We start from the raw sequence: 25,664 nt of genomic DNA, 5'->3' as shown, positions 1-25,664 counted from the left end.
CAATCTGTAGATGGGGAAAAACAGTTTACTGGTTTTTAGGGAAGTGAAGAGTCGAGTGTGTGGTCGAGACTCCTCAACCGAGCAAACTGCTGAACCTCACACAGATGCACTGCAAAGGGAGTGCTTAGATTCGAGAGATCAATCTGTAGGACTCCGGCCTAAACCAAGTCAATGGCCGTTCCAGAGTTAATTCGGTCGCAAAGAGGGAGATGGGTTGATCTGTAGGAGGGAGGCTGAGAATTGTGTGGGATCAGTGATGATCAAAGATTTTGGATGTGTTGAAGGTTTCTGCAATAATTGGTAAACTGTGAAGTTTGGATAAGCTCTGATGGATTGATGAATTCTTGAGAGTAGTTACTCGAGAAATTCTGTGTGGACGATAGATGATGATGTCATTATATTTCAATCACGGATTCAGAGACTTATTTATATTGTCAGAGTTGTGAACACATTGATCCCTGTAAGTGTGACGGTTTCTTGAGTGAAAGAGTGAAAAAGTGGGAGATCGTGTTAAAGTCAGTTCCATGTCGTGTGGAGACTTGACTGATCGTGCACCCACTACTTTTCTAACTCCTTCAACCGTTTGCACGACTTACGCACATTTCTCGTCGTGGATGAATCCACGTGTCGTAGACCGCCAGACCAAAACCTAAGTGATATCCCCCCATTTGTGATGTGATTGATGTCTCACAAATCGTGGAGTCTGCAAGGAAGACGTGTTTTAATTAGTCAGTTATTGATTGATTAGACAGTGAGTCTAAGTTTTGTTGAATCGAGCATGATTGACGAATGCTCAGTGATTCATGAGTATTAATGTTGCTCGTCTAAGCAAATATTGTAAATTCGACGAGTTGTTGAATATTGATGAGTTACTGAATATACATGGATTATTCGAGCAACTGAGCAAGTATTACTCGATTCATAAATTACTGAATATTGATAATTGGATCAATATTCGAGCAACTGAGCAAGTATTTCTCAATTCGCCAAACTGATAATTTTGACGTGCAACTGAGCAAGTATTGCTCATTTCAACAAAATACTGAACGTTGATAATTTGACGTGCAACTGAGCAAGTATTGCTCAATTCGACAAATTACTAATATTACTAAATATTGATAGCTGGATTAATATTTGAGCAATTGAGCAAGTATTGCTCAATTCGACAAAATATTTATTGGTGACGTGACCCAATAAAATATTAAAATATTGGCAGATTACCAAAAATTATATGATTAATTCATATGTAGGTTGCTGAATCCATCATAAATTCATTAGTGTTTGAATCTTGCTCTGAATGATGATTCGTAGGACATTTATTCGAAACCCTAATTTTAGATCAATTATTTGTTAACTGATGAATCGCTGAAAATAGGTCATGAGTGATAGAGGGACCGACCACATGGGATATGGCGTCCATGTGATGTCCAGTGCTCGAGTGAGCACGCACCAGGGTTCTCAGTTGGAGAGTTGGTGAAAGAACGATGATTAAATGTCGGATTCATCATTTATTGAAATATTGCTGGGTTCAGCATTAGGTGATAAAACCTAAGTATGAAAGATGAGAGACCGACCAAGAGGGCACGAGGCCGGATCTTGGTGATCACGGGACCAACTGTTGGTCGTTTGAGCAATCCCCAGGTTGGTTGGAGAGAGTTTGGGCCCAATATGAGCAATTGAGCAAATTAGGTCAGAATTATGAAAACGTGTGGGGCCGGCTTTGTGGAAGCCCTATGAATGAATCTGGTCGGTCATGAAGGCATGCACGTGTTGCCGCGGTGTCCGTGTCTCCGTACTGAGAGTTTCAGCATTTTCTGATGTGCGTTCGAGCAACATTGTGAATTTTCAGAAAAGTTTCATCTTGACTGAAATTCTTGATTTTTGTTGGAATGAGCATGTATGCTCAATTGATCAATATTTTGTAAATATTAAAATACGAGTATTTTAACATTTAAAATTGTCGTGATAGGCTAGCCGGTCATGTGATCATGTTGGCTTTTAGTTTTTCATGATTCGAGCAAAATTTGAGAAAATATGAAGGAATCATGAATTTTGCTCAAACCAAGGAGTTTCATGAATTGAGGAAAAAAAAAATAATTATAAAAGACTAGGGATTGCAAGGTGTGGGACCGGCCACATCTAGGGCATCGCCGGCCGGCTAGGTTTCCCGATCCCGCACACCTTTCCCTAATTTTATATTATTATTTTATGAATTCTTGAAATATGGAGAATCCGTGAGTTTTGTTGAAACGGAGGAGTTTCATGAGTTTAGGGAGTAATAATTATTAAAAGCTAGGGATTGTGAGGTGTGGGACCGGCCACGGCTTGGGCATGGCCGGCCGGCTAGGTTGCCCGGTCCCGCATACCTTTTCCTATTTTATAATATTATTTTCACGAATCCATGAAGTTATGGAGAATTCATGAGTTTTTCTCAAACAAGGAAAGTTGCTAAAATCAAGGAGTTTTCATGAGTTCATGAAAATAGCAAAATAAGGAAAAATAATGGAAGAGGCATGGGACCGGCCACGACCAGGGAACGGCCAGCCGGCCGGTGGGCCCGGCCCCTGGGCGCCTCTTATTATTTTATTATTATTTGTTGTTTTTCTCCTGTTTTGTGTAGGATTCCTCATCTGTCCATATTTTTGAATGCTCGTTTGTGCATCCGGGTGCTCAGTCGTGCATCATTGTCGAGTACACTTGCACCATTTTCGTGGGGCTTACTCAGTGATGATACAGATGCCCGATTGTTGAGTATTTATTACTAATTTATAAAATTCAGTGGAGAATGATTCATGAAACTGAGCAATAAAAATGAGTAGTTGTTTTATTATCAATTCATAGGATCAGTCGTGGATTTGACCATAAATTCGGAATAATAAAGTTAAGTATTACCATTCCATGGGATTGTGGATTCGACCATAGAATCATAGTAATTAAATATTACCATTTCATTAGATCTACCGTGGATTCGATCATGAAATCAGAGTAATAAAATTATCTATTATCATTCCATGAGATTAGCCGTGAATTCGATCATGAAATCGGAATAATGAGATGATACAATTATTTATTGCCATTCCATGGGATCAGGCCGTGGGTTCGACCATGGAATAGGAGCAATTGTTATTGCCATTCCATGGGATCAGTCCGTGGATTCGACCATGGAATAGGAGCAATTGTTATTGCCATTCCATGGGATCAGGCCGTGGATTCGACCATGGAATATGAGCAATTGTTGTTGCCATTCCATGGGATCAGGCCGTGGATTCGACCATGGAATAAGAGCAATTATAGATCATTCTGGGAATTCAGTGGTAAATGTCACGACAGAATTAATCTATTGCAGAAGAGATATTAGCCAGTTAAAGCGTCATACCCATTCCGAAGGTGTATAGTTAGAAGACAGCGAGTTGCCGAAGTCCTGAAGATGTTGTTGCTCTCAATCTACGGAGAACTGACTGGATCTATACATGGTCTCTCTACATAGTCAGGGAACAGTGAGTGTCACCGACGTCCTGAAGGCATTGTTGCTCTCAATCTACGGATAACCACCCAATCATTCTTCTATGTAGAGGCGGGTCTCTCTCATGTAGTCAAGGAACAGTGAGTGTCACCGACGTCCTGAAGGCGTTGTTGCTCTCAATCTTACGGAGATCCAACCAATTATGTTATTCTACATAGAGGACATGATGAAATGCGTGGAACTGAACGCTCAGATAGTGGAGGCCTTTCAGGAAACATATTCATCATGGCTTCGTAAAATATGAATCGTTGCATGCCTGAAAGCCGTGTCAAAAACATGCCTCATGATTTTACGGTTTTACCCTTTGTTGAAAATCCACCATCAACAGGGGGTCTAACAACCACACCCAATATTTCTCTTAGCAATCTGTATGGACAAACTCCAATATACTTTTATGATAATCAACTAGACAGTTAGACTCAATCAATGAAAAGTATATCAAAGAGTTTATATCTCAATCTCTCGATTTGATCTTTACTCAAGCAAATAGAAATCTACGAGTCTTTATCAAAGAGAGATAACTTAGACGGTACCAAAGACCAATATCCAAGTGTCAATCAATTTAAATCAACAACCAAAAAGGTCGGATATTCTAATTGATTGAACAACGCACAGCCTGTGATATTTCAATTATATAACAAAATATAATGCGGAAAAGAAATAACACAGACACCAGAATTTTTTTAACGAGGAAACCGCAAATGGAGAAAAACCCCGGGACCTAGTCCAGATTGAACACACACTGTATTAAGCCGCTACAGACACTAGCCTACTCCAAACTAACTTCGGTATGGACTGTAGTTGAATCCCAATCAATCTTACACTGATCCAAGGTACAGTTATGCTCCTACACCTCTGATCCCAGCAGGATACTGCGCACTTGATTCCCTTAGCTGATCTCACCCACAACTAAGAATTGCTACGACCCAAAGTCGAAGACTTTAATAAACAAAAAAAGTCTACGATAATAGATAAATCCGTCTCCCACGAATATACCTACGAGTTTTTTTCCGTCTTTTGATAAATCAAGGTGAACAGGAACCAATCAATAATACCAGACTTATATTCCCGAAGAACAACTTAGTATTATTGATCACCTCACAATAATCTTAATCGAGGCAGCGAAAAAAGATATTGCGGAATCACAAACGATAAGACGAAGTTTGTATGTGATTACTTTTCTATCTTGCCTATCGGAGATATCAATCTCAATCCAATTATTACAATTGTACTCGTACGATAGAAGATGCAAGATCAGATCACACAACTACGATAAAAGTAGTATCGGTCTGGCTTCACAATCGCAATGAAGTCTTTAAGTCGTTAACCTGATTTAGAAGAAGAAATCAAAGGTTAAAGGAGAATCGACTCTAGCTTAGCACAACTAGTATCACACATAATGTGTGGGGATTAGGTTTCCCAGTTGCTAGAGTTCTCCCTTATATACACTTTCAAATCAGGGTTTGTAATCAATGTTAGCTTAGTAACAAAGCATTCAATATTCGCCATTAGATGAAAACCTGATTAGATTCAAGCTAATATTTCTCAACCGGTAGATCGAAAACTTAGCTTGTCACACACAAATGAAATGTCCAATTTTGGGTTTATGAACCGTACCCAAACATTAACATTTGTTGGTTCAACAAGTCAACCAAATGGTTAGCCATGTGATTACTCTCATATCAACCTTATTCTTCTTCATCATAACTAGTTCAAATGACTCAAATGAACTAGTTAGAGAGTTGTTCAGTTTCAAGGAAATCTTATGTAACTACACAAGACACAATTGAAGCAAAATCGGTTTGATTCACTCGAATCGGTTCATGAACTTTATAGCCACGGTTTGCAAAAGCATTCCTTAGTTTGTTTAAACATTAGTTCAAGAACAACCGACTTTAGATATAACCTGCTCAAGTTCGCGGACTTAAGCTCATGGAAGGAGTTCACAAACTCCAGCAGAAAATCTCGGGTCGAGAAGTTCCGCCAGTTCGCGAACTTAGTTCGCGGACTTGGCTCACGCCACTTCCATTTCTCTTGATCAACAAAGTTCGCAAACTTTGGTTCAAGGAATAGGACTTATACATATATGTGTTTCCACAACAATGCTTATATCCACCAATGGTTATATAATCTAAACTCTCATTTCAATCATTGAAACATTCTCAAAGAACGTTATATAGCCGTTATTCACAGACCATTTTTTTCGTAACAGCAATTTTCAAAGTGATTGAAACATAACATGACTTTCGTCACTTGGTAAAGATGAATTCGGCTAAAGCGGAAGCTTACCAACACATATTTCTAGAAATAGATAGGCGAGATAAACTCGGCTCGAAATATCAAATGTGTATAATGAAAGTCTATATATCAAAACGACTTTTGTCTCAAAAGTAGGAGATAGAGTAAATAGACTTTTGAGTGACAGATAAGTTCAAGTCTCCACATACCTTTTAGTCGATGAAGATCCACCAGTTCCTTGAGTAGTCCTTCGTCTTGTCTGATGATTTCCATGGAGTTCTTGATCTCAACTACACTTTCTATGCTAGTCCGAGACCTTTAGCTATGTAGGCTAGAAATCAAGACTTATAGTTTTGATCACTAACATTGACAAACATGCTTGAGATAGCAACGCATGCGAGTTCGACCGAGCAATGCTCTAACAGTAGGTATTTTGCTGGTACTTGTTATGGAGGTTATGTAAGTGCAGCATGCATAATCAGGGAATTTTGCTTGTCGGACAGCATCGGAGTTGGTTGTTCAGGTGTAAGTCGAACTGGAATTGGTAGTGTGTCTAGTTTTTTTGCTTATGGGTTTGATTGTTGAACTGGTATTTCATTGTTTCTTTGGTGTTGGCCGTAAAAAAAATTGTAAATGAAACTACTTAGTAATTAGCGGTCTGATCTGTAATGGTGATGGTGTTTGTAAATGTGGTTAATGAAATTGCAATTGTTTCTTTTTTCGGTTTCTCTTTGTGATTTCTAATGAAAGGAACAATGGTATGTTAAACTGTGGTATGTTGAAACAAAATAGGCATTATTCTCTATCCAGTATAATTCACTTGATGGGGAGGCATATACACACCTAGTCTGAATCTACAATCTAGCGAAACATAGAGATGTTCATACTTCATAATCACCATAAGAAATTGTACCATTCAATAAATATACACAAGAGTGCTGATTTTATTTTGCTTATTGACCTTATTTGTTTGATCTATTATGTTTGACCATTTTTTGATTTTAATTGTTGGTCAGGGACTTGAGATATGGCATGATACATGAGCCAAACCATGCTGCAATTCAAGATATGGCCATGTTAACTAATTAATCAATTATGTCAGGAATACACTTGTGTTCTGAATAATCAAATCAATATATTGCAATACACCAACGTCACATAATGCCTGTCAACAGGTCCTGGCTCTTCCGGATCTGCAAACGCGTAAACCCTGGTAAACCGTGCATGATCAACAAGTGCTGGTGTATATGAATTTTGCCAAAAATCAATTATGATTGTAGTAATAATGTAGTAGGAAAAATTGCGTCTGAAATTCAATAAGGAAGGACTATTCTGTTAAATAAGGAAGGTAAAATTTTAATTTTAACAAGTGTACTATCTCATTGACATGAATGCTTAACATGTCAGGATATTTAGAGATTTCTTTAGGGTTTCAGCAAGATTATAGGAGTATAATTAGAACTAACAATCAGTAGTCTAATCCTACAATCCTAATACAATATTTTTCTGCTGGGTCTCGCAAAATCCGCAAAATCGCACTTTCCATATATCACCTTGATTTTCGTTTTTTATATTCATGGTAAACATAACCCACCCACTATATTTAGATTTGCATACTAGATATGTATAGGAAAAAAAGAAGAAAAACACCATATTTATCTAGATTTGGATCCTAGAAATAAGAAATTAGATACCTCGTTCATAAGTAAAAGAAAGAAGGAATTGAGAGGATGAGTTCTAATGAGAAATGTGTTGTTCCTGCCAATGGTCTTATTAATAATGATCCTCCTCTTCCGAAGGGCTTTGCTTCATGGAATGACTTTGTGGAAAGCATTGGTGATATACTATAAGAGTATGTCGATGAAGAATGAGAATTAGTTCATATTAAGAAAATGATCCATGTTGAGAATGATCCTCCTCCTAAGGGTTTTGCTTCTTGGGATGCATTTGAGAAAAGCTATGGTGAACATTTGGATAATGATTATAATGAATAAGAACATGGGAAGCCACCAAGACAAGCAAATTTATGGCTGAGCAAGCATTGACTAAATTCAAGTTTTTACGTTATTTTTAGTATGCTAATTTTATTAATGTGTAAGCAAAATTATGTAGCAGTCAAAGGCCTACTGTTCAATTGTGCTCTCAATTCTGATTTTTTTTTGTGGTTAAGTTTGTCAGATTTGTCATTGCAATTTATGAAAAATTTGGCTATATTTTTCAACTCTGATACAAGACTCAATATACAGTACCTATCATATTCATGATAGGATCACTTTAAAAGCAAAGCCACAACAAAATCATGGTCAACCCTAACTCTTCAGATCCAAATCTCTAAACCAAGCTCCCTTAAACACATTACTCGTTCATTCTGTTTTGTCAAAAGATTGATACCCCAACAGATGAACAATGGACAGAAATTAAACAACATATGCACTTGGAATCTAAAGAAAATATTGCATCCGTAAATATTAAACATTCACAAAAAGTATACTTCCAAGAAGCTTTACAAACAGACTAATTAAACATAAAAAAAAACATAAGATACACTAATAACACAAAAAATATATATATATATATATATATATATATATATATATATATATATAACTAAACAAAAGATGATGGATCAAGATGTGATTGAATACCATTCTTGCATAGCAGAACCGTGAAAACAGAGGACTAGATCAGTTACAATCCCCTTCTTCTTCACTGCTGATGTCGACAATCGTAACCATATCTTTGTATGGACAATAATCATCATCATCATCAACATCATCGTCTTCATCTTCATCCTCAAGCGCTGGCCCAAACCAAAAGAAGTGTTCTGGATCATCTAAATCATCATCATCATCATCCTCATCATCCTCAGAATCATACTCATCATCCTCTTCATCGTCCTCCTCTTCTTCATCATCAACAACATCATAATCATCATCCTCTTCATCTCCAAAACAAGGAACAACCTTGCAACTAAAATAACCAACAATCTCTTTGTCTTCATCAAGAAGAAGAAATCGGAAGGAAATTACTACTAGAGCAGTCATTTTTTCTGGTTTGATACTACAACTTTCAGTTTTTGATACTGAAACCCTAGGTTCACTTTAGAGAGAGGCTTGGAAAAGAAAAGGCCGAGTAGTACTTTCCTAGTCTCCCTTGCTCGTGTTTTATACCGTGACACACGTTTTCACTTTAATATTCAACCTCTAGCTTAGCCACGTACAAGCATGATAACTTGGCTAGTAAACAAGTATAACTTTGGAAAATAAATAAATACAGTGTAATAATATAAAATAAAAAAATTGGGTGGAAAATTAACATCAAGGAATTTAACTTGGAAGAAATATAAATTGGTTTACAAGCTCGTCCAAGAGTGACATCGGTAAAAATGGAAAATTAGCATTAAGAAATTTGTCTCGGTGGAAATACTCCCCGAAAACATAGATTTGGACGAAAAATTCTTGCTAAGATCGTGACATCGAAATAAATAAAAATTGGTTTAGAAGCTCGTCCAAGAGTGACATCGGTAAAAATTGAAAATTACCATAGATCGTGACATCGAAATATAAATTGGTTTACAAGCTTGTCCATGAGTGACATCGGTAAAAATAGAAAATTAAATCAATTTATCTCGGTGAAAATACTCCCCGGAAACTTAGATTTGGATGAAATTTACTTGCTAAGATATCGTGACATCGAAATAAAAATCAGGGGTTTAGAAGCTCGTCAAAGAGTGACATCGGTAAAAATGGAAAATTACCATCAATCAATTTATCTTGGTGGAGATATTCCCCGTAAACTTAGATTTGGACGATAAATACTTGCTAAGATCGTGACATCAAAATATAAATTGGTTTATAAGCTCGTCCATGAGTGACATTGGTAAAAATAGAAAATTAAATCAATTTATCTCGGTGAAAATACTTCCCGGAAACTTAGATTTGGATGAAATATACTTGCTAAGATATCGTGACATCGAAATAAAAAAATCAGGGGTTCAGAAGCTCGTCCAAGATCAGTGACATCGGTAAAAATGGAAAATTACCATCAATCAACTTATCTTGATGGAGATATTCCCTGTACACTTATATTAATTTGGACGATAAATACTTGCTAAGATCGTGACATCAAATTAAAAATTGGTTTACAAGCTTGTTCAAGAGTGACATTGGAAAAAATGGAAAATTACCATCAATCAATTTATCTTGGTGGAAATACTCTCGAAAACTTAGATTTGGATGAACTATACTCTCTAAGATCGTGACATCGAAATAAAAATCAGGGGTTTAGAAGCTCGTCCAAGAGTGACATCGGTAAAAATGGAAAATTACCATCAATCACTTTATCTTAGTGGAGATATTCCCCGTAAACTTATATTAATTTGGACGATAAATACTTGCTAAGATCGTGACATCAGATTAAAAATTGGTTTACAAGCTTGTTCAAGATTTCAAGAGTGACATCGGAAAAAATGGAAAATTACCATCAATCAATTTATCTTGGTGGAAATACTCTCGGAAACTTAGATTTGGATGAACTATACTCTAAGATCGTGACATCGAAATAAAAATCAGGGGTTTAGAAGCTCGTCCAAAAGCGACATCGGTAAAAATGGAAAATTACCATCAATCAATTTATCTTACTGGAGATATTCCCCGTAAACTTAGATTAATTTGGACGATAAATACTTGCTAAGATCGTGACATCAAATTAAAAATTGGTTTACAAGCTTGTTCAAGAGTGACATCGGAAAAAATGGAAAATTACCATCAATCAATTTATCTTGGTGGAAATACTCTCGGAAACTTAGATTTGGATGAACTATACTCTCTAAGATCGTGACATCGAAATAAAAATTGGTGCTGAATAAGCCATGTCCAAGAGTGACATGGTAAAAAACTTGGATATCGAGTCTTGTCGACGAAGCCAATCATAGTCGTTCGTGAATTCATAATGCCGACCCATCAAATAAACTAGTTACACCTGATAACCTAACATCCCCAAACATCCTTGCCAATATTTTCTGCTGATCGGTCTGATACGACCAATAATGCGAGATTATCAGATATTCATATGTATGTATCACTGATATTTTATGTTTCGTCCGGATTAAAGGCACAAACATGATAAATCATATATTATCGGCCAGTATTTTAAAAAATAAATACTGATCAGTTCTTTTAATACAAATTTAATTGTAAGAGCTAGCTAGAATTGCTTCTAAGAATATGAACTGGGATTTTAATCAAAAAATTTGCACCAAAAAGCATGTATGATCTTCCAAGGCACTAGCTAGTACTATATTAATAATTTATTATTTTGCTTCTAAGAATATGTGAATTGAGAGTAAAATAGTGCAATGTAGTTGACTAAGTAGTAAAGAAAAGATACTACTATATCCAGGGCACTAGTAACAAAGGAATTATCTAGTACAATAATAAGTACTCCACTTTGCAGTGGTATTTTTTGATCTTTGATCATTTCTACTTTAACAATTTGTGTAGAATATTCTAGTGGGACCCTGTCCTAAATACCAGCTGTTAGAGCATAGCTCAGTCAACCTCGCATGCGTTGCTATCTCAAGCATGTTTGTCAATGTTAGTGATCAAAACTATAAGTCTTGATTTCTAACCTACATAGCTAAGTCTCGGACTAGGATAGAAAAGTGTAGTTGAGCTCAAGGACTTCATGGCGATTCATCATACAACGACGAAGATCTATACAAGGAACCGTGGAACTTCATCAACAAAAAGGTATGTGGAGACTTGAAATTATCTATCACTCAAAAGTCTATCTCTTCTATCTCCTACTTCTTATGAGACAAAAGTTGTATGCTATATAGACTAGATCATACACATTTGATATTTCGAGCCGAGTATATCTCGCCTATCTATATCTCGAAATCATGTGTTGGTAAAGCGTTTCGCTTTGATCAAGTTTATCTTCACCTAGTGACGAAAGTCATGAAAAGTTTCAATCACTTTGAGAATTGCTCTGACGTGAATCGGTCTGTGAATAACGGCTATATAACGTCCTCTGAGAATTTCTCAATGATTGAAATTAAAGTTTAGATTACATAACCATGTATTCCTTGAACCGAAGTTTTCGAACTTTGTTGATCAAGAGAAATCGGGGGATTGTGGAATTGGCTTGCCAAGTTCGCGAACCCAGTCCGCGAACTGACGGAAGTTCTCGACCGAGAATTTCTGCTGGATTTTCCAAAACTCGTTTGTGTGCTAAGTCCGCGAACTGGCGGAAGTTCTCTTTCCGAGAATTTCTGCCGAGTTTGGAAAACTCAACCGATTAACTTAAGTCCGCGAACTTGTTTGTGAACTTAAGAGGTTATGATCTAAAGATGTGCTCTGAACATGAAACTTAAATTACTAAGGAATGCTTTATGCAAACCGTGGCTATAAAGTTCATGAGCCGATTCAATCGAATCGAATCATCTTTGTTTCAATTGTGTCTTGTGTAGTTACATAAGATCTCATAGCAATTGAACAACTCTTTAACTAGTTCATTTGAGTCAATTGAACTAGTTATGGTGGAGAAGAACAAGGTTAATATGAAATGCTCATATGGTTGGCCTTTTTGGGTTACTATGTTGAACCAACATAAACGTACACATTTGGGCATGGTTTTCACGAACCCAGTAAACGTTTACCAAAATGTGTGTGACAAGCTAGGTTTTTCGATCTTACGGTTGAGAAATATTAGCTTGAATCTAAATCAGGTTTTCATTTAACGGTGAATATGGATTGCTTTGTAACTGATGAGTGCCAAATATTGTATTTATTTATCCCTTTTTGTTGGCATTTAACTCATCTTTTGTGCATTAATTCTACATTTTATCCCATATTCTGTATTTTCATTGTTTTCAAGAATAAATATTTTTCTTACTTAATTTTGCATTTTTAGGTAATAAATAAAGTCTGGATGAATTGCGAAGCGGAATAGAGCAGAAAAGTAGTGAAAAGCCGGGAGGAATCACGCAAGGAAGCCGCGAAGAATGGTGCGCACAAGACCAAAAAGCTAGGAATGGGCTCAAGAAGGAAGAATTGTTCTTAAAGAAGATATGGGGTTGGCATACCCAAGGCCCAAAACCCTTACCCAAGCCCATTTTCTATATCCAAGCCCGTCTCGGATTTCAGCCGTCAGATCGAAGCATTTCAGCATCCTACGGTCGCTCCATCATCGCACATCAAACTCCGAAGCCCCCGCTTTACATCACAACGCCCATCTCCATCTTGGGTCGTCCGTTTTGCTACATCCCTTCATCCGACGGTCGCTACACGCTTACCTCCGTATCGCCGTTGGATCCACCTACCATCTTCCCATCCACCGCTCCTTGTCGCAGATCATCAAACCTCGCTGAACCCGCCTAACACCCAAGTATCGAACACCCTATACCCAGCCAAACGCACCTTTCTTCTTTCTTCTCCATCTCTTCTTCCTTCAGAACCCGTACCACCACCATGTACGTCTCCATCACCACCATCTTCTCCCCAAATCACTCCACCATCTACGCCACCAAATCACTCTACTCTACCTATAACCAAAAACCCATCATCACTATCACGTTTTACCTCTTTTTCATCAACTAATCTCCTCAATTTCTCATCTCTCATCACTGAAACCCTAGGTGAGAAATTGAAGATATAAGTTGATGTTAGAGCAGCAATTGGAGGAGGAGATGACCGAGGAGAAGCAGAAGAAGAGTGGGTCGACGAGATGGAGTGAGTATCTCATCAAAATTAGGTAAACCAAATTTACCTAATTTTCTGTTTTTGGGGAAAAGGGGCTGTGAACCCTAAACTGATAATTGGGGGGTATAAATTTGTATTATGTGGTGTGTGTGAAACTCTCTGATCTCTCTGGACTAGCCAGGAGAGAATTAAAACAATTTTAATTTTGCAATCCCAATTTCTGATTTTTGCATCACAGTTGACAGTTAATTTTGCATGTTGTTTTTAGAATTTTATCTTGAATGTTTATGATTATATCTTGACACTGTGCATCTTGAATGTTTGTTTTTAGAATTTTATGTTGATGAAAATTTAATTCCAGCTCCACTATCAGTTAACAGTTGAATTGCAAGTGTGTTAAAATTATCTTGAATGTTAAATGTGTATGAATCATCTTTCTTAATGAATGTATGTTGCTATACCATGTTTAGCATGAGCTAAACAGCATCAGGCTAAGGCTGTGATGAAGCCTTGGTGCACTGTCAAATGATAAAATGCTAGGATAGGATGCCATATGCTTGTTTTTCTTGTGCATTGGGAAGAAAGCAGTGCTATGATTGCTTGTGATTGATTGTGCTGTCAAAAGACAGTCAATACTAGGGGTATTTCTGTTAGCAAGCTGTTTTTCTTTCTTTTCTATTGTATGCATTGGACTCAACTCAACCTAGAAACATGTTATTTGATTAGGACACAAGGTGGATTCTAAGCTTTGGCTTAGCCACAAATCCTTTGCAATCACTTATAATTTCAGTTTACTTCCCTTGTTGTTTTACTTGTCTGTTTTTCTTGCTTTTTGAAGTTGCTGTGCACTGAAAATAGTGCACAAAATCCCCCTGCCCTTGGCTCTCAGCCTTGGTTCCTTGCTTTCCGCCTTAGTGTCTTGTGCTCTGTCTCCATTGCTAGCTTAGGAAACTCTCTAGTTTGCTCCCACTCCCTGCGGAATGACCCCCTGCTTACCTTCTATATCATAACTTGGCCTTGTATACTTGCAAGCTTCTGTGTGTCTTTGCTTGTCACACCAAGTTTTTGGCGCCGCTGCCGGGGAGTGGTGTTGCCACTGCTGAGTTCCATTAGCATCTCTGCCTTGCAATCATTGCAGGCCTGCTTCACTATCATTGCAACCCTCTGCTTGCAATCATTGCAGCAGATCATTGCACACTTGCCTGACTATCTTTGCAGGGTTGGCCTGACTATCTTTGCACTCTGTGATCATTGCAGGTACCACCTTGGCTGTGCTGCTGCTGCTGGTGCCTTCTCTGCCAAGCTGTGCTGTGCTGTTGCTGCTGCCAAAGCCTGCTGCTGCCAACTGGGCTGCCAACTGAAGCTGTCAACTGGGCTCGCCTATTTCTTTGCTGCCGGGCTTGTGCAACCTTTGCTGCTGGGATCTGTTCCAACCTTTGTTGCTGGGCTTGAACCAACTGAGCTGGGCTTCGCTGCAGACTCTGCTGGGCCTGTGTTGCTGAGTCACTTCAATTGCTGCTGGGCTTGAGCGTGAGCTGCTTAGGACGATCCTAAAGCCCAACTGGGCTGTGCAACTAAAAGGGGACTAAAAGCCTATTTTTGGGCTTCCCTCCAAAACCAAGTAAGCCTAACCCATGAGTTAACCCACTTGGGCCTCATTTAAATTCAAATTCGGGCTTGTAATAATTAATTTAATTATTTATTTGGGGATTGTAATAATTTTTATTTATTTATTTTTTTTTTTTTTTTTTTATTTGGGACTGTAATTATTTTTTTTGTTTTTTTTTATTTTCTTTTATTTTTCTTTTTCTTTTATGGGCTTGTCTTAGTTATTATTATTGTTTTTCTTTTCTTTTATGAGTTATGCTAATTTATGCTAGGTTTAGTTCAAAATTTTTTCCAAAGCCCAACTTTAAACCAAAACCAAAATCCCTTGTTAGTCCAACACCCATCAAAACCAAATCTTCATAACCCTTGTGGGCCAAATTGTTTCCGATTGCTCTGTCTGACCAACATGTTAGTTAAGGTACCTACTAGGACATGATTGTGACCTACAGAGACCAGACAAACAGACTTGTTAGAATTAACCCAGACGAACCTATCGAAATTCTAAGTTCTGAGGGAGACAGTCCAGATCAACCAGAAACAATGGGAGAACCCCGTACCCTCAAGGATTATATGTACCCAACTAGAGCAGTCAACCTTCTTGTATTGTGCTACCCGAGGCTAATGGCCATTATGAGCTGAAATCAAGCAAATACAGATGCTTCCTATTTTTAGAGGTGTTGAGAATGAAAAACCGTACCACCACGTGAGAGAATTCGAGGAAATTTGTGGAACTCTGCGTTCACTCAAATGACCGACGAAACCCTGAAGTTAAGGCTCTTTCCTTTCTCCCTAAAAGATAAAGCAAAGGCCTGGCTTTATGCTTTACAGCCTCAATCCATCATGACATGGGATGACCTCATAAAGGAGTTTTTCAAAAAGTTTTTCCCGAACCACAAGACTGCGACAATTCGTCAAAGTCTGAATAGCTTTGTGCAATTAGAGGGTGAGACCTTAGCTAGATACCTGGAGAGATTCAATGAATTATTGCTCCAATGTCCCCATCATGGTTTTGAAAAATGGAGACTTGTGCAAATTTTGTATGAAGGTCTAGATGTGTCCACCCGAACAACTGTTGAGTCGATGTGTAATGGTCTATTCGTAGACAAAACTGCTGATGCTTCTTGGGACTTCTTGATTGAAGTAGCTGAAAGACGCAACAGTGGGAATCCATCCGTGAACCAGAAAGACTACATCCGAAGCAAAGGCTTTTAGGATTGAAGCGGATTTCGAGGGAAGAGCAAACATGGCATCAATAGTTAGGAGATTAGAAGAGTTAGAACTACATAAAAATTCAAAACCTTCCACCACTACTCTCCGAGAACATGTCGCTTCGTCTGTTTGTGCTGCTTGTAACGACCCCAACCATCAATTCCAAAATGTCCCGATTTGCTTGCAGTCCAGGAATCTAGGCTTGAACAGGCACATGCCATGTTTCAAAACAAGAACATAACCCCTATTCACAGACCTACAATCCAGGATGGAGAAACCACCCAACTTTTCATGGTCAAAAGGACCCACTCAGGGAGGACCATCTCAACCCAATCAGTAGCTATCAAAACAATCAGGGATATCAGAAAATCAAGGTTATCAACACCCGAGAAACCCTCAACAACAATCAAACTCTCAACACCAATCATATCCTCAACACAATACCGAAAGAGAATATCCACCCTAGAGGAAAGTTCCAGAGTTTGATGCAAAGTCAGAAAAATCTAGATCAAAGGAGGATCAAATGTGTGAGAGAGAAAAGGGTAAACTTCCTAGCCAACCCCAACAAAATCCAAAGAGGATATTAAAGCAGGACAACATCCTGCATTGAAACCTCACCCGATCAAATCCATGCCATACACCCCTCCGAAGTGGTAAAGTCATCGAGAACAACGTGGGCGAACCTAATGAATCTGATACAAATCCACGCTATCTCCACAACCCCAGAAAACAAAGAACCTGAGCAAGTTGGAAAATCTGACAATTCTACTGCTGTGAATGTCCCTTTGCCAACTCATTCTCCTGTTGCCCCATTTCCTCAAAAGATTGATCTATCAACAGAAAAGTACCCATACAATGAGATGGTTAGATCTGTTCAAGAGAGTCAACATCAACATTCCTTTTCTTGAAGCAATCAAGCAAATCCCTGCTTATGCCAAATTCCTCAAAGACTTGTGTACTCAAAAGCGCAAGCTCAATGTGCAAAAACGTGCTTTCTTAGCTGAGCAGGTGAGTTCCATCATTCTGAACAAAACTCCACCCAAGTTTAGGGATCCAGGATGTCCAACAATTTCTTGCACTATAGGAGAACACACGGTCAATAAAGCGTTATTAGACCTAGGTGCAAGTGTTAACCTACTGCCATATTCTGTTTATGAGCAGTTAGGTCTTGGGGAGTTGAAACCAACATCTATCACTCTACAACTGGCAGACCGATCTGTCAAGATTCCTCGTGGAGTGGTCGAAGACGTTTTGATCAAGGTTGACAAATTCTATTTTCCCGTAGACTTCATTGTCTTAGACACTCAACCTGTACAAAACCCAGACTGTCACATTCCTGTCATCTTAGGACGTCCTTTCTTGGCTACGTCCAACGCGATCATTAATGTGTCGTAATGGAGTGTTGAAACTGTCTTTTGGTAACATGACGGTAGAATTGAATGTGTTCGATATTAGTCAACAACCTGTGAATCTTGATGATGATGATGTGCATGAAGTTAATATGATTGAAGGATTAATGCAAGATTCGTTGACTAACATTCTATCCGTCGACCCCTTTCAAGCATGTATGGAGAACTTTAACCCAGATTCCTATGATGATGCATACTGTAGTGACGTCCTATCTCTGCTCGAATCTGTACCTCAAATGGATCACTGAAAGGAAATATGAAGTGGAACCACCCTTACTCTCTGATTCCAAGCTTATTCCATCCATTGTTGAGCCACCCAAGCTTGAATTGAAAACATTGCCTAGTACGTTGAAGTACGCATTCCTAGGTTCTTCTGATACTTTACCGTCATTATTTCATCATGTTTAGACACGGAACAGGAAAGTAAGCTTTTAGAAGTACTTAAGGAACACAAAGAGGCCTTAGGATGGACCATCTCAGATCTCAAAGGAATTAGTCCCACCATTTGCATGCACCACATTAACCTTGAAGAGAATGCCAAACCATCGAGGGAAATGCAAAGGAGACTTAATCCTAACATGAGAGATGTAGTCAAAGGAGAGATCCTGAAACTACTTGATGCGGGTATCATATACCCAATTCCCGATAGCAAATGGGTTAGTCCCATTCAAGTGTGCCTAAAGAAGTCAGGCATTACTGTAGTTCAGAACGACAAGAATGAATTAGTCCACTCGTACAACCACAGGATGGCGAGTATGCATCGACTACAGGAAGTTGAAACACAGTAACAAGGAAGGATCACTTCCCGCTCCCTTTCATTGACCAAATGCTAGAACGTGTGTCTGGACACGTCACTACTGTTTTCTAGATGGCTTTTCCGGTTATAACCAAATTCACATTGCTCCGAAGATCAGGAAAAAACTACATTCACGTGTCCATTTGGGACGTTGCTTATAGACGTATGCCCTTCGGTTGTGTAATGCACCTGCTACTTTTCAGCGTTGCATGATGAGCATTTTTTCTGACATGATAGATAGTTTTCTCGAGATCTTTATGGATGATTTCTCTGTTTTTGGTTCCTCGTTTGACGAATGTTTGAAGCATCTTGCCCTCGTGATATCCAGATGTAAAGAAAAGAACCTTGTTCCCTAAATTGGGAAAAATGCCATTTTATGGTGAATTCAGAATAGTTCTAGGACCAATCTCAGAAAAGGAATTGAAGTGGATAAAGCTAAGTTGACCTCATTCAACATCTACCACACAGAACCTTGCTCTGTGAAGAGATCAGATCATTTCTAGGTCATGCTGGTTTTTTACCGGCGATTCATCAAAGATTTCAGCAAAATCTCCAGACCTCTGTGCAGTTTCTCTCCAAAGATGTTGCCTTCATTTCGATGCGCTTGTGAAGGCATGAGGAATTAAAAACCCTTCTCACCACCGCTCCTATAGTCCGACCACCCGATTGGAAGCTTCCGTTCGAACTTATGTGTGATGCCTCTGATTATGCTGTTGGTGCTGTTTTAGGACAGCGAGTTGATAGACTACCATATGTGATATACTATGCTAGCAAAACCCTTAATGATGCCCAACTCAATTATTCAACTACCGAGAAGGAATTGCTTGCCGTCGTTTTCGCATTAGACAAGTTTAGATCTTATCTGATAGGGTCTAAGATCATCATATACACAGACCATGCGGCTTTGAAGTATCTTTCCAAGAAGGATGCTAAAGCTCGCCTTATTCGATGGATACTCTTATTACAGGAATTCGATCTCGAAATCCGTGATAAGAAAGGTTGTGAGAATGTGGTTGCTGATCATTTGTCTAGATTAACTTTAGAGTCTATTGATGAATTGAGCTGATTAGAGAATCATTCCCAGATGAACAGCTGATGTCTATCTCAGACCTTCCTTGGTTTGCTGATATTGTTAACTACCTCGCTACAGGTAGGATGCCCTCACGTTGGTCGAGACAAGACCGCTCTAAATTCCTGGCTGAAGTCAAACATTTCCTTTGGGATGACCCATATTTGTTTAAGTACTGCCCAGACCAAATCATTAGGAGATGTGTCCCCAACACACAGAAAGATGTGATATCTTTCTGTCATGACCAAGCATGTGGAGGCCATTTCAGTGCCAAGAAAACCGCTGCAAAGATCTTGCAGTGTGGATTCTATTGGCCATCATTGTTCAAGGATTGCCATGATTATTGTGTTGCTTGTGAACGCTGTCAAAAGCTAGGAAGCATTTCGAGGAGAAACATGATGCCATTGAACCCCATTTTGATTGTGGAGATTTTTGATGTTTGGGGGATAGACTTCATGGGTCCATTTCCCATGTCTGACAGCAAGTTGTACATCCTAGTCGCAGTTGATTACGTTTCTAAGTGGGTAGAAGCCATAGCAACCAGAACAAATGACCACAAGGTGGTACTTTCATTTCTAAAGGAACATATTTCACGTTTTGGTACCCCTAGAGCTATCATCAGTGACGGCGGTTCACATTTTCGTAAAAGTACTTTGAGTCTTTAGTACGCAAGTATGGCATAACTCACAAGGTTGCTACTCCGTACCACCCTCAGACTAGTGGACAAGTGGAAGTTCTAATAGGGAAATTAAGCACATTCTGGAGAAGACGGTCAACCCGTCCAGGAAAGATTGGTCATTGAGATTGAATGATGCTTTGTGGGCCTATAGAACAGCTTATAAGACACCAATTGGCATGTCCCCCTATCGTCTAGTGTATGGAAAGCCGTGCCATCTACCTGTGGAATTAGAACATCGTGCCTACTGGGCAATCAAAGAGCTGAACTTTTCTCTGGACGAAGCTGGAATTCAAAGGAAACTTCAACTCAACGAGTTGGAAGAATTGAGAAATGAGGCTTATGACAGTGCCAAGTTATATAAGCAGAAGATGAAGATGTTTCATGACAAGCGTATTCTGCGCAAATCCTTCACTCCTGGTCAGAAAGTCTTGCTGTATGACTCCCGATTACATCTTTTTCCAGGAAAACTGCGTTCCAGATGGAAGGGTCCGTACCTAGTACGCACAGTTTTTCCTCATGGAGCTGTAGAGCTGGAGGATGTCTCCAACAAGAACGTTTTCAAAGTCAACGGGCAGAGATTAAAGCCATTCCTTGAGCCATTTCCAACATTCCCAAGAACCAAAAAATTCCACTCTTTCCCTAAAAACCAAAAAGTTTTCCATCAAAACCAAAATTTTCTTTTCCCAACAAAACCAAATTTTTTCCAAAAAGTCCAATCCCATTAAAAACCAAATTTTCTTGTAGATAATGTGTTAGTTAAATTTCCTTTTGTATATATTGTGCTCATCCATTGTGACTCCTAATATGATGGATTTTTGCCTTGAATAACGGAGAGTTTTAATCGAGTTCGCCGTACAATCGGGTATTCTCTCTCCTTTTACTCTACTCAGCATGTTCCTCTTCATATATTGTTTTATAATTCTTTCCATATTTTGAAACATTGAGGACAATGTTTAGTTTAGGTTTGGGGGTATAGAGTAGATACCATGATATGCCATAATTGAAAACGAACTCCTTCTTTTTGAAAAAATTGAAAAATTCCAAAAAAAATTGAAAAATCAAAAAAAAAATTAAAAAATGAAAAAATCATAAAAATGGAGCTCATTTACCTTGAAATGTTGACTCTTGTGCAAATATGTTTATTAGGAGTCTTAGTCTAGATATTTAGGCACCCTGATTCTAGCACAATTCACATAGTGATAAGAAATTTGCACGCGCACGATCTACCAATACATGTATGGCCTCGATCTTCAAGGTGTTTGATAGGAAGTTACGATTGCCAATCACTTTAGAATACTGAACGAAACTTGACTAGCTTGTTCTTTGGTTGGTTGGGATAGAAGGTGGAGGTTACATTAAGAAAGACAACCATCGAATTTAACTGGGTGCATCAAAAAGGGCTACCTCTTGCAAAGTGTCATGTAATCTTTTGTTTCCTTTTGTATGTATCAAAAGTGTTTCCTTGCAAAAAAAAAAAAAAAAAAAAAAAAAAAAAAAAAATATCAGAAAAATACAAAAAATCAAGTATTTATCAATTCCATCTCTCTTGTTCCAAAAATAAAAGAGAGTAGTCAATGTAAATAAGAGTCATGTAAATAGTCTTTGTTGTTTTTTGTAATAAGCAAGGAGGGTGTATGCCATTGATGTACAACGCGAGTAATTGTGAAATACCTCCAACTCATTCACAATTCTCGTAAAGTCCGGACAGCTAGCTAGATTTCGACCTGGTTCTTAGCCTGAGAAACTATCTCTTGGTGATTAGTAGTATAACTTCAGATCTTTCTTTACACATGTGTAGATACACTTTACACTCTTATCACATGTTTTTTTGTTATCAGTGCTAGGATTGTGCCTTGATAGCTAGATTGACATCTCCATTTTGCTGTGAGCTTAAACTGTTTTGCACATGTCACATTTGATGGAATCTGAGCTTATATTTTGACCTAGAACTTTGTAGGTACGTTCTAAGCAAACCTTCACGAGACTTCAACTCGTCCACTAGGGACACTTAGTGGTTTAAAAGGCTTAGTGCATACGCTAAATGCATTCGAGAGACCAGCGACAGTGGTATAGTTAGGATTTCCTTAGTTTTGTTTTACTTGAGGACAAGTAAAATTCAGGTTTGGGGGTATTTGATGAGTGCCAAATATGTATTATTTATCCCTTTTTGTTGGCATTTAACTCATCTTTTGTGCATTAATTCTACATTTTATCCCATATTCTGTATTTTCATTGTTTTCAAGAATAAATATTTTTCTTACTTAATTTTGCATTTTTAGGTAATAAATAAAGTTGGATGAATTGCGGAGCGGAAAGAGCAAAGTAGTGAAAAGCCGGGAGAATACGCAAGGAAGCCGCGAAGAATGGTGCGCACAAGACCAAAAAGCTAGGAATGGGCTCAAGAAGGAAGAATTGTTCTTAAAGAAGATATGGGCTTGGCATACCCAAGGCCCAAAACCCTTACCCAAACCCATTTTCTATATCCAAGCCCGTCTCGGATTTCAGCCGTCAGATCGAAGCATTTCAGCATCCTACGGTCGCTCCATCATCGCACATCAAACTCCGAAGCCCCCGTTAATCACACGCCCATCTCCATCTTGGGTCGTCCGTTTGCTACATCCCTTCATCCGACGGTCGCTACACGCTTACCTCCGTATCGCCGTTGGATCCACCTACCATCTTCCCATCCACCGCTCCTTGTCGCAGATCATCAAACCTCGCTGAACCCGCCTAACACCCAAGTATCGAACACCCTATACCCAGCCAAACGCACCTTTCTTCTTTCTTCTCAATCTCTTCTTCCTTCAGAACCCGTACCACCACCATGTCCGTCTCCATCACCACCATCTTCTCCCCAAATCACTCACCCACGCGCCCCAATCACTCTACTCTACCTATAACCAAAACCCATCATCACTATCACGTTTGACCTCTTTTCATCAACTAATCTCCTCAATTTCTCATCTCTCATCACTGAAACCCTAGAGTGAGAAATTGAAGATAAGTTGATGTTAGAGCAGCAATTGGAGGAGGAGATGACCGAGAGGAGAAGCAGAAGAAGAGTGGGTCGACGATAGATGGAGTGAGTATCTCATCAAAATTAGGTAAACCAAATTTACCTAATTTTCTGTTTTTGGGGAAAAGGGGCTGTGAACCCTAAACTGATAATTGGGGGGTATAAATTTGTATTATGTGGTGTGTGTGAAACTCTCTGATCTCTCTGGACTAGCCAGGAGAGAATTAAAACAATTTTAATTTTGCAATCCCAATTTCTGATTTTTGCATCACAGTTGACAGTTAATTTTGCATGTTGTTTTTAGAATTTTATCTTGAATGTTTATGATTATATCTTGACACTGTGCATCTTGAATGTTTATGATTATATCTTGACACTGTGCATCTTGAATGTTTGTTTTTAGAATTTTATGTTGATGAAAATTTAATTCCAGCTCCACTATCAGTTAACAGTTGAATTGCAAGTGTGTTAAAATTATCTTGAATGTTAAATGTGTATGAATCATCTTTCTTAATGAATGTATGTTGCTATACCATGTTTAGCATGAGCTAAACAGCATCAGGCTAAGGCTGTGATGAAGCCTTGGTGCACTGTCAAATGATAAAATGCTAGGATAGGATGCCATATGCTTGTTTTTCTTGTGCATTGGGAAGAAAGCAGTGCTATGATTGCTTGTGATTGATTGTGCTGTCAAAAGACAGTCAATACTAGGGGTATTTCTGTTAGCAAGCTGTTTTTCTTTCTTTTCTATTGTATGCATTGGACTCAACTCAACCTAGAAACATGTTATTTGATTAGGACACAAGGTGGATTCTAAGCTTTGGCTTAGCCACAAATCCTTTGCAATCACTTATAATTTCAGTTTACTTCCCTTGCTGTTTTACTTGTCTGTTTTTCTTGCTTTTTGAAGTTGCTGTGCACTGAAAATAGTGCACAAAATCCCCCTGCCCTTGGCTCTCAGCCTTGGTTCCTTGCTTTCCGCCTTAGTATCTTGTGCTCTGTCTCCATTGCTAGCTTAGGAAACTCTCTAGTTTGCTCCCACTCCCTGCGGAATGACCCCCTGCTTACCTTCTATATCATAACTTGGCCTTGTATACTTGCAAGCTTCTGTGTGTCTTTGCTTGTCACACCAGTAACTAAGGCAAAACCCTGATTTGAAGTCTATATAAAGGAGACATCTAGCATTGTGCAAAACTAATCCCCACACGTCTGTGTGCTACTAGTGCGCCCGCTAGAGTCGATCTCCATTAACCTTTGATTTTCTTCCATAAAATCAGGTTAACGACTTGGTATTGTGAAGCCAGACCGATACTACTTTATCGTAGTTGTGTGATATGATCTTGCATCTTCTATCGTACGAGTACAATCGATTGATTGACTTGAGATCGTGAGAGTTCTCCGAAAGGCTAGATAAAGAAGTCACAAACATCTTCGTCTCACTTTTTGTGATTCCTCGACAATCCGCTTGTGTAGTCAGGAAGGATTGTAGAGAGGTGATTGATTAATCTAGGCTGTTCTTCGGGAACATAAGACCGGATTATCAATTGGTTCCTGTTCACCTTGATTTATCAAAAGACGGAACAAAACTAGGGTTTTTTTTTGTGGGAGACAGATTTATCCTTTGATAGACTTTTCTGTGTGAGACAAATTTGTTTATTATCAAGTCTACGATTTTGGGTTGCAGCAACTCTTGGTTGTGGGTGAGATCAGCTAAGGGAATCAAGTGCGCAGTATCCTGCTGGGATCAGAGGCGTAGGAGTGCAACTGTACCTTGAATCGGTGGGAGACTGATTGGGGTTCAACTATAGTCTGGTACGAAGTTAGTTTGCAGTAGGCTAGTGTCTGTAGCGGCTTAATATAGTGTGTATTCAATCTGGACTAGGTCCCGGGGTTTTTCTGCATTTGCGGTTTCCTCGTTAACAAAATTTATGGTGTCTGTGTTATTTATTTTCCGCATTAAATTTTATATAATTTAAATAATACAAGTTGTGCATTCGTGATCATCAATTGGAAATCCAACCTTTAGTTGTTGATTGGTATTGATTGATCCTTGGACATTGGTCTTTGGTACCTTCCAAGTATTCCTTGTATTTGAAGACTCGCTATTGTTTTTAGCTTGAGTAAAAATCAAATCAAGAGAGAGATATTAACTCCTTGAGATACTTTTATCTAGATTGAGTCTGACTGTCTAGTTGATTCTCTAACAAAGTATTTCGGAGTTAGTCCATACAGATTGCTAAGCGAAATATTGGATGGTGTTGTTAGACCCCCGCTTTTTCAATTGGTATCAGAGCAGGCAAACACGTTTAAGACCTTATCAGTCTGTGTTTGTAGCGATCTGACTCTATGGACAGAAGTGTTATCTCTGTTAACGTACCACCAGTCCTCAATGGCTCAAACTATCTATGGTGGAA

The sequence above is a fragment of the Papaver somniferum genome, chromosome 5 (genome assembly GCF_003573695.1).
Source record: "Papaver somniferum cultivar HN1 chromosome 5, ASM357369v1, whole genome shotgun sequence".
Classification (NCBI taxonomy): domain Eukaryota; kingdom Viridiplantae; phylum Streptophyta; class Magnoliopsida; order Ranunculales; family Papaveraceae; genus Papaver; species Papaver somniferum.
This window is presented reverse-complemented; position numbering follows the sequence as displayed.